General features: G+C 37.2%; 1 long non-coding RNA gene across 1 annotated transcript in view; it reads right to left on the bottom strand.

The window, feature by feature from the left end:
* Window positions 1-924: 924 nt before the first annotated feature.
* LOC311430809 overlaps window positions 925-11,084 on the bottom strand; it is a 68,736-nt gene continuing 58,576 nt past the window's right edge. The window contains exon 4 of the long non-coding RNA XR_014689039.1: window positions 925-2,183. This is a non-coding gene — a long non-coding RNA (uncharacterized lncRNA). The remainder of the gene's footprint in view (window positions 2,184-11,084) is intronic.

Raw genomic sequence — 11,084 nt, 5'->3', positions numbered from 1 at the left:
GATTGCAGAATAAAAACATTGTGAGCTGCTATACTGGGACTGTGAGCTCAAACTTCTGAAGAGCTCTACTGTTTGTCTTGAAACTCTTGAGTAATGGTTAATAGCTGTGCCAGAGTAACAGAGAAACCTTATAATCTATTATCTAGTAGAACAAGAAGTGATGATGGGAAGATTTCTAACTATGCTTTTTTAGCCTATTATTAATAATATGGTAGAATTGTCAATAGTGAAGAGGTGATGAGAGAAAGCAAAAGTTTTTTCTAAACATTCTTAGCTGTAGATTGGAGAAATGTAGAAAAAGAATTCATCTCCTTTGATGGTAGCAATACCATTCAAATATTATATTAAGCCAAAACAATAAATGCTTAATGAGTAGATAGAAACAATGTGCATTTAGGAGCTTAAAAATGCTTAAGAACTTTAGGATGTGTATTTAGGAGCTTAAGAAATGTTAAGTCATTTAAGTTGAATTAAAAAAGACTTCAGAAATCTGAAATATTTTATTGTTATGAAATTTAAGTTAACTGAATGATCCAATCAGTTCCAGGTTTGTCAATCTGACACCTATCTGAATTAGATAGAGAAAACTGTCATAATAAAATATAAATAAAAATGAAAGAGTGGAACAAATAACACAAACCTTCAGAAAATAGATCTCGACAGTCCAGCTTGGAGTTATCTGAGCATTTAGGAGGTCATCAGCTCGCTTAGATGGGACAGGGATGCTGTCTCCATGTACTCCCATGATGAGAGCTGGGAATACAAATGCAATAGAGCTAAATAAAACAAAGGTTATTTATCCTAGGAACAAAACTTCTGGATTTGCTTACATTTTTTAAATTTCTCTGGCACATGAAACCAGAAGATTGCCTTTTGTGTAGATACATGCTCTTCAAAGAGAGGAATAATACAGTAAGTTAGGAAGAGTGGAACAAACTCATTTATTTCATCTGAGATTGGTTTCTTTCTTTATTTTACATTCATACTGAAACTTCAGGAAGTGTGCCTGCAGGATGAACTGTCAAACCTCTGTTCTGTCCTCTAGCAAATCTCAGCCTGTTACTTTTACAGCTGCATTAAGAATCCTGTAAAGAACTGTCTTTGGGATGATCAAGCGTGGAATGTGCTCTTGCTATATGAATGGCCTGGACAACAACAATCTTATGTGGAGCCTGAGGTTGGACTCAATGGTCCTTGTGAGTTCCTTTCAACTCAGGATATTCTGCGATTCTGTGAAACTGACATAACATACCTAGAACAGTGTAATGCATTTTAATAAGTAGAAAAAGATGTCCTAATCAGTAGAACAGGAATGATTTCAGGTGTAAAGTCAGAAGGAAAAATACAGCCACATTTGAACAGAGTATGAACAATGGAGTATGTACACCTCAGAGGCATCCTGAAATGACCCCACACTTCATGGCTGTTTGTAAAAAGGGGTAATGCAGTCTTGCAATGTTTAAACTGAGAAGCAGAGGTTGGAGCTTATGTATTTACTTCACAGTTTGAGGCAACTGCTACTGAAACACCCACAGTTCAAGAAAGATGTTGATAAGGTAGGAAAGTTTTGGAGAAGAATAAAAGAATGAATTAAGATATAGGAAACGTGGTTTGTGGAAATATATGAGTACTAGATTTGTGAAACTCATCAAAGACAAGATGAAGAAGTGATTGATCATACTCTATAATATATGTTTGAGGGACCAGAGCTCTTCAGCTTAGTCTGCAGATCAAAAACCTAATGGTTCACATACAACTCCACTCAAAGATAAAATATATTAATGAGCACAAAGAGTAATCTTGTTGGAAATGTCAGTGTTATTTTTATCAACAGAGTATTTCTTTTTTCATGTTAAAGCATGATGGAAAAGTACTTGGGGTTGCCTCTTCATGGTAGGAGTACTCCTCTTACAGGCAGAAAATACAGCTGGTGTCAGTTTGTGGAGACAGAGGTCACAGGTTTTCTGCAAAGACTGTCTCCATTACAACTCTTATGTCTCCATTTCTTTCACATGGGATACATGTCCAAAGAAATTAGGTGTCATGGATCCATGATGGCAGATATTACTTCTACTTCTATAGACATCCCTGGATTTTGCTAGATGACCGTAACTGCAAGGAAGTCTGCATGGAATTGCTTAGTCTGAAACCTACTGCAGACAATGAGTCTTCAGTTCAGACCCCTGTGAAATAAGACAGCCATAGTCAGAAGAAAAATACATAAGCATGTATTAGTAGAATTAATTCTAAGCTGTTCACATTCCTAGCATATTTAAACTGATAATTTTTAGTAGCATTCAGGTGTGTTGTGCTTTTTTTAAAAAAAAAAATATTAATTTACATAAACATATTTCGGCATTTTCAGTTTTCTTTGGGAGTCTCAAATTGTATTGTTCTTGATGCAGATGGATGAAATAAATGAGTGTAAAGTTCTATCTGCATACTGTCAAAACACATTTGAAAGCATAACCTCAAAGCTTTTAGTGAGATAAAACAGTACCACAATTTATTAGCAGGAATATTTTAGTTAAGAAAGGCAAAGAGGAGGAAAGAATAACCTTTTCATATAAACTTAAAATTTTATTCTGTTTTGAGGAGAGGGCTGGGAGAGTTTTATATTAGTAAAAGGTAAGCAGAGATGTTACTTCAAGTACCCTGTCATGTACATAACCTAACCTCACCTTTGAATTAATGTGCAGCAACTTCTTAATATTTCTAGCTCCTTTCAAAGGCTCTCCAATCATACTGGCTTTCAAAGTGCTAATATTCTAAACAACTACGGTCACATACTAATTGATAATACTAAGAGGAATATATGCAAGTATCTGAAACATTGCCCATGCTTCAACTAATCACGTGAAGATCGCAGGTACACATTATTCTGCTCGGGGAAACAGAAAATTTCATTGCTAATTGTTCATAAAAGGTTTACTTAACTGGAATTTACATTTCTTTAAGTGATGCTTCAAGACAGAGAATGTCTAAGCTCTCATTAAAACACATTTTATTAACAATTATTTAGTACGTATCAATTAATTTGTCAAAGAATTTCTTTCCCTTCATCCTATCCTTTTTGCATAACAGCTTATCTGCATAAAGTTGTTTTTGTCTTCTGTTCAAAAAAGTCGTTCTAAGGAGATACATAAATAACATATATAAATATATATATATATCAAAAAAAAGAGAGAATATTCACTAACACTGAGCCAACCTTGTTAATACCAGACTGAATAGAGAAAATCTGGCATAAAGTCGATTACCCTGATTTTAGACCCTGTGTGGCCTCATCTTAAAATACCTGAAACACAGCCATACTTCTCACAGTGCATACCTTCTTACTGCAATAAGCACTTGTGCAGCAAACATAAATCAGAGGAAAATTACCTTCTATTCTTAATCATTTTGCATTGTACCATAATTAGCAAAGTTAAAGAGGGGGAAAGGAGGTGAGAAATCCACCACAGATCACTGGTGTTAAGAACTACTGCAAACCAGTTTCACAGCAAGAAGCCAGAGCTTCCTTGACCACAAAGCATCTTTATGTTTTTAACTTATTCCAGTGAATCTACATGGGAAAAGGTGCAGAACACCTGCACCTGGGTGTGGGTTTTCCCCATTGCCATGCACAGCAGAAATCCCCCATGCCTTACTCACCAGCGCAGCAGATTTAACAACATACCACAGGTGAACGTCAACATTCAGTGAAGTGAATGTGCTAATTGTTTTCCATAAGGAAAACTTTATCTGAAAGAGGAGGGTTGGAGAGGAAGCTGGCTTCTTGTAAAACAAGATCAACTTATGCGAAGAAAAAACGGGCAATCACTGCCAGTCAAGAAAGGATTCAAGGTTATCAGCTCACTGAGCCTGTGCACAAGGACGCTGAAGGAGTGTGATCAGGCAATGATGGAGCATTGCAGGACATAGTGGCTGCTCACAGCTGGGAGATAATTTGTTTTATATCTATATAAAGAACCCAAACCTGTCTATCCCATATAACCTCTGTCCTGCTTCATCCTCCTCCCTGTGCTGGCTGGCAATGTGGGGAAGGTGGCTGGCACAGCAGTGACCTCACTGCTTGTTCCTGAGTAGCATCATCTTATAGGGGAAGGCAGTATACTTCAATTTCTCTGACAGACTTATTCCCCATATCTTTCTGGACCTTCTAGAGAAGATCAGCTCCTACTTTATTAATGCACAGAAAGCAGCCTGAGAACTGCAAAATTTGGTACAAGTATGGGCAAAATTTGGTTAGGATGACTGGGAATGTGACAAACTTTGTGTATATTACTATAAAATTACCATTTAGTGTGATGCAAGATAGGCTTTGTCTCTCCTTTTCTCTTTTCCCACTTCTGTTTTTTTAACAGTTGCTAATTACCTAAGTGAGGGAATACAAAGTACTGATTTGTGTTTTTCAGTCTGCCAACATAATAAATGTTCACAGGGTTTTATTTTTAAACTTTAACAATAGAAAAACAGATGGCGTGTGTTATTCTGTGGTGTCCTGTGAGCTATCAGTATTCTCAAAGCACTATGTACACTAACCTTAACATAATCGCACATGGAGGGGAGAGGGAATATCGTGGCAGCTGTGTTGGTATTTTCATTAACAGCATAGTGGCCATTTCTGCATGCACAGCACCAGGCAATCATACAAAGGCTCGTGGGACTGCATAGGTTGGAAGGGACACCTAAGGTCACCACATCCATCCAGCAGAGCCTGTTACAGCAAATTGCTCAGGGCCTTGTGCAATGAAGTCTTGAATATATTCAAGGATGGAGATCCCACAGACTCTCTGGATCACCCATTCCAGTGTTTTGCCACCCTCAGAGTAATTTTTTTTCCTAATACCTAATGGTAATTTCTGTCATTAAAGCCTCTGTCTGTTCCCTCTTATCCTAGCACTGTGCACCTCCAAGTGCAGCCTGGCTCTCTGTCTTCTCTACAGCCACACATTACATAGTTACAGACAGTAACACATCGTCTGAGGCTGAAAACAAACAAAACAACAACAAACCACATTTGTGTCAGACTCTCCTTGTATGCCATTTCTTCTAGCTTCCCCGAACATCTTGGTGCACATCCACAGCGCCTCACCCATGCTCCAAGGCTAAAATCTTCAGTGTAAACTCTGCTTCAGAGAGCATGCAATTCTCCTGCCCCAACTGATCCAGACCCCGATCACATCCCACATAGGCAGGCAGGATATAATGTTGAACTGTAAAAAAACATGACCAGCATCATGAATACCGATTTTTCTCAATGTTTACCCTCACAGGCATTTTGGGCCACCTTTGGGGAGCCAGTAACTCTTAGAAACCTGAAACTTCATCTTGTTCAGAAGGAAAATATGAGAGAGAGAGTACAACTAGGGGAAAATATCTGCTCTGTTCAAGTTTCTTATCCTTCCCAGGAAGTGTTAAGACTGTCTTCTGACAGTCTTCCTCTCAACCTTCTCTCCTGCTTTTCTGTATTTTCCAATTCCTCAGCCTTTCTGGATTGGATTATTTCCATTCTTTTCCTATTTGTCAATAGTTTGTATTTGTTTAAAGTGGCTTAAAACTTAAAAGCATAAAGTTAGTAGTTTATTCCTGTTGGATATCAATGAAACAGTGACAGTTCTTGATGTGTGGTGGCCCTATCTATATGGGAGTTCTGCTACTGCAATGAGACATAACTCTTGTTGTGTGGGACTAGTTAACCCTTTATACTTTGAGCAAAAGGCAACATTAGCTCCATCAAATAGACATCCATCTAATGTGCTTAAAAATTTTAGCTCTCTTCCTTAGGGCTGTATTTTGAGTGCAGTGAAATGGGGTCTTATGAGTACCATGAAGTGATTACTGCAGTAGCCCACATGAAACAGAATTCTAGCCTGACCAAGGGATTGCTTTCTTTCTATCCACATATAATTTTCCAAACAAATGTGATGTGGGCTTGGCCATAACCAACCACAGGCTGTATTACATGCTCTGTCTCTTGGAAAGTGCAGAACAAGTTATTCCAATTTAAAATTAGGTATAAATTTATTTAAGTACGAGGGTAAAATTATTAAATTATGGGGAAATACGATCTATACTTTGGGTCTTCTTTTTGTTTACTTGCCCATCACTGAACAGCTATGGTTTGCTTTTGATATAAGTGCTGTCTCATGTCAGTACATCAATGATCTCAAATGATTAGGCTTACTGGGGTTTTGTACAAAATATTTAAGGATAGAGGTGGATATGCAGCATATCAGTTCTCTAGTGATTTCCATGTAAAAAAATAGATTGCCCATAAAGCTACATTAATTTTCATTCAAAATCCGCTTTAGTAAAAGTATGTAGTTTGAATTAACTCATGAGTACAAATAATCCATCCTCGTATTCTTACATATTCTTACATGGCATCTCTGTCACTTGTTTCCTGTTTGTATTCTATTATAGCTTTTGTATTCTCTCTTGCTTCTCCCTAGCAATTTGTTTCATTTATCCTTAAGTGCATCCAAATATTTGATCAAAAAACTCAAACGGTAGCTCTGCCAATTAGAGGGAAACAACTTTGATGTGCCTGATTACAGAAACAAAAATAAATATGGGTACTTACAAGAAAGAATTTCAAATAGAAAGACAAACAGTCAAGATAACAATCTTATGGTTGTGAAATCATGACAAATGCAAAGGCAAACTGAAATTAAATAAATAAATAAATAAACTACAATGGAACAAGATTGATAGGCAGAAAAAAATGTTGAAAATAATTAATATTTAATTCAGGAAAGTTCTTCCTAAACAATACTTACATAGGAGGCTGAAGTAGCAAAATTGTCAGTGACAAAGAACATCTGGCAATATGTGCTCAGTGTATGTCAAAATAAATGAGCTGGAAAGTAGGATTTGGAAAGAAAGATTTCAATTGATAGCAAAATCAAACAACAAATTGATGGATAATGTTGAACAGATTTTTTTTTCTGTTCTATGAATTCCTTTGATAAAGTCTCAAGACAAAGAAATAAAATATATATTATATATATATTTCTAGAACATTAAAAAAGTTAGACCCAGAATAATTTCATATCCTCAGTGTGATACATACAAACCGTTTGATGTTTTAGGCTCTCTCTCTACGAATTTTAATGGTGAGGAGATTCCTAATGTCCCCTGTTTAGGATTCCTTCTCTGGGGCGCATGTTATCAGGTGTGTAGGAAGCTTTTTCTGTTTTCTTCCTAATACTTATAATACTTATAATACTTATAGCACAGGTGGCATCACAGTAACAAAACACAGGAACTGCTACACTGCCATTGCTTTGTTTTTGTTCCCTTTTCACTAGAGCTAATATGCAATATATGGTGAATTCAAGGAAAGAAAGAGAGCTTAAAAGTTGATCTGTGAAATCTGAGATTTATGTATAAATGGATAGAAAAAATGAGGACTCTTTAATCCATGGAGGGGAGGGATGGAAAAAAAAAAAAAATCAAAAGGAGAGTCATGGCAAGGAAAGAAAGGAACATCAGGGAAAAAAGCAGACCATGGATTTTTATCCTATTCCCAACACAATCCATTAAAACTCACTGGAAAAGTACATTGTATATAGGGTGTTGACACATCTTGACAGGAGTCAGAAATGCTCATCTTCATTTGTAACAATAAATAAATTGTCCAAGTGTTCATTTAATGCCAAGCTGAATTCATTTGATCTTGAAAACTAACAGTTCTGGACTCAATTTTTGGACTGGAGATCTCCCAGATGCCATAAACACAGGCCATGAATTGTGGCTGAACACTTGGCAAATGCTAAACCATGGAAATCGAATGAGTGGAAAGACTTTTTTTTGGCCCAATCACAGCTACTGATTTGACAGATGGGAATACTTTGTTTTCAGTGGGACCTGGTGACATATTCATTTCTGACAAGTGCCAGAGGCAGAGCTGAGCGATCTGACCCAGTCTGTCAACTTCCAGTCTTTAATGACACCACTGGGTGAAAAATGCAACATGTGAGCAAACTATGGGCAGATTCAAGGCAAATTAATTAGTGATATTTTTTGAATTTCTGAGTTTTCATATCTTGATATTAAGTATTCTAAAACCAGAATAATTTATATATTTGTTTGTTTGTTTGTTTTTAATGTGTCATCTGACATCCCAAATCTTCATATCCTGAGCTGTCAATTTGTCATGTGCTTTGTGGTCACAGTGACATTTCACAGCTTTTGGGCAGAGACTAATATGATTCACATTGTCATAAACTGGGAATCATTTGTTTGATGTCAGCAGAATGACAGCAAGGCAACAAAAGTAATCAGAACCGGGTCCTCCATCTGTAAGAATTTTTTGACTTGATGATGATAACCAAATGAGACGTACTCAGATTCCCAAAAGTATTTTTATGAACAACTGTCAAATTATTTAAAGTGGAATCTAGAAACTGAGATTAACAAATTGACTTCATCCATGTTTTATTGTTCAGCAGATAAATATTTTAATGGCAGTCTTTAAAAATGTGAATCCTTTTATGCAATTACAGAAAATTCACATTATCCATCATTATGGAGTACATTGCAAATTCAAATCATTTGAGATCTACTTAAGCACTTTGTTCTTATGCTCTTTACAGTACTTTGTTTCTTGCAAGTGTTACACAAACACTATTTGCTTTACAGAGCCATAGGTCCCTGCCAGATGATCACTGCAGAAGTTGTGGCTCTCACCTCCACCCACTCCTCCTCCTGTCCCCACTCACCCAGCTGCTGGCTGCTGCTCCCTCAGCTCACCCAGATGAACAGACCTCATGACACTCCTCAAGGGATTTGGTCAAGACTGGAAGAACATCAGGGGTAATTTAAGGAAAGCAGCTGGCTCCATGCTGAAGATGATAGGGAGTGCTCACCTACCTTCTCCTGCTGGCTCAAATGAAGGTGAATACTTGGTTGTAAAGAGGGGATGAATTATCTTAAATGACATGAGCCGTTTTCATCTCAGTGATTTGACCAAAAGCTTCATGCAAGTGTTTCCTCCAGACTGGAAAACTGAAACAAAGGTACATTGCCCAAAATACCAAGACAAAAGTTAGAAATGCAGCTATCTGTGCTACTTCTGTTTCCTGTTCACTGACTGCACCTTTTAAAGTATTTCATGAAATGTGGCAGAAAAAACACGAGAACAAATCTTTCAGGGTGAATTGACACTAATGCAGGCTAAAGGGGAAGCAAGAATCTGTTTGAAAGTGTTCTTCAGCTAGAACCAGGCTGAGGAAATAGCTCCATAAGAAGTCAGTTTTACACAAATCCATTTGAGGTATCCACTTGTCAGGTAGTCCTCAGTGAAAAGCCAAATTTTTCCAGACTTCTTGTTCAAACACAGCTTATTCTTTTCTGTGTGTAACGATGATGTATGAGCAGATGCCTCTAACAGGAACAGAAGTGAATTGCATTGCAATCCTCACTAGTGTGAGGTGATTCTCAAGCAGGCATGATTTGCCTGTGGGCTTGTAGAAACAGCAAAAGGTCAGCAACATGTCACATCACTTCCAGTTTAGAGGTTTTGGAGATGTGTGTCTTTGTACTAGTCCACTAGGAACAGATTCACAACCATTAGGAATAGTCTACAAGAGCTGGCTTTTTTTCCAGCCTTTCTGAAACTTTCTGGTGAGTAATTGGTGGAGGAGCAGGAGTAACTAAGGGACAGAGAGCTGGGTTGAGAAGATGGGAATCCAGCAGGCTGTACAGAGGACTCATCAGAGAAGCAACATAGGCAACTATGCTTGAAAGTCTTCTTGCATTTCTAAGGGCATATTATACTAATGATATTTCAATGTCCTAAGAGTAAAGTAGGCAGCTGCAGTACATTTAAGCAAGATACTAGAGAGAAGACATCTATCCCAATATTTTAAAGTTCTCATTAATTACCACTGATTGCTTTCAAAGTACAAAACTTTGCCACTGCTGTCCCTGCTCCAAGTTGTGTGTGTGTGTCTGTGTGTGTGTGTGTAGGAGGAGAGACACGGAATCCTCTGTATAATTGGTATATACAAAACTATTCCTCCAGTACTTCTGACTGAACTGAAAAACATAAATAATTCCTGATTATTTATCTCAAAAGAAGTTATCATATAAAAGATCATCAGACACTCACATCCCTAATACGTATATTTAAATTTAATTATATCTTGAGAATATGACTCAGAAAAGTGCTAATGATGATTGCATCACTCTAATAATAAATATTTTCCCATTTTTTCCCAAAAGTTCTAGTACCTGACTAGCTGTATAATATGTGAACATCATGTATCAAACACTCCTGATGAAAGGAGAATAAGTCCCATGTTCTGTACACTAAAGCAATATCCTGTCCCATCCTAATGTCATAGACTTCTTTCTGTGTTACGTTTAATATTCTCACTCATTCTTTCCCTAAAGGTAAAGCTGAGATTATAGTTCTTTATGATTTAAGATCCCAAATCCCAACTTATTTGAAAAGATTAAAAACACTGAGTGGGTCATGCCTTTCTGAAAATTTTACTTCAGATTTACCAGATTTTAATCCACAGTAGCAATTCTTCAAAGACATTATGCAATGAAACAAAGTGAGAGTTTGCCCTATGCAGCCCACGTGTATCCCTCATACAGCATTTTGCATAGAATCCAAACTCACTATTCCTATTGTCTGCAGGGACATATACAGCCAGGTGTTAATTTTAGTAGATCACCCAGGGGACAGTGAAAGAGTATTTCCAATCCAATTAAAATAACCCAAGTCTGTGTTCTGATAAGGCAGTAATTCAGGTTTGTATAATGAGGCCATGTTCTGAGTTTCAAATCAGAATGTTAAGGCTTTTGCTCCTTTTGCACTGTTTTGCAGTCACCAACAGATTGTATCACTCAGCAAAGTCTGAACATAAATAAGCAGCGCAGCCCAGAGTGCGTTGGATATGTCTTGTTGTGACCATGGGTTCATTCATCATGCAGACTTAAGTACTTTTATTGATATTTGTGCAAGAACGAGTGAACACAATGTGGGAATGTGAGAAACAGCATTCATAAATGCTATCCTGTACAGCTGTGGGTCCCAAACATCACCTCTTTAAGCTACACCAACG

The sequence above is a fragment of the Aythya ferina genome, assembly GCF_964211825.1.
Source record: "Aythya ferina genome assembly, chromosome: 2".
In the NCBI taxonomy this organism is placed as follows: domain Eukaryota; kingdom Metazoa; phylum Chordata; class Aves; order Anseriformes; family Anatidae; genus Aythya; species Aythya ferina.
Note: the sequence above shows the minus strand (reverse complement) of the source record. Positions and strands in the feature narration are given on the sequence as shown.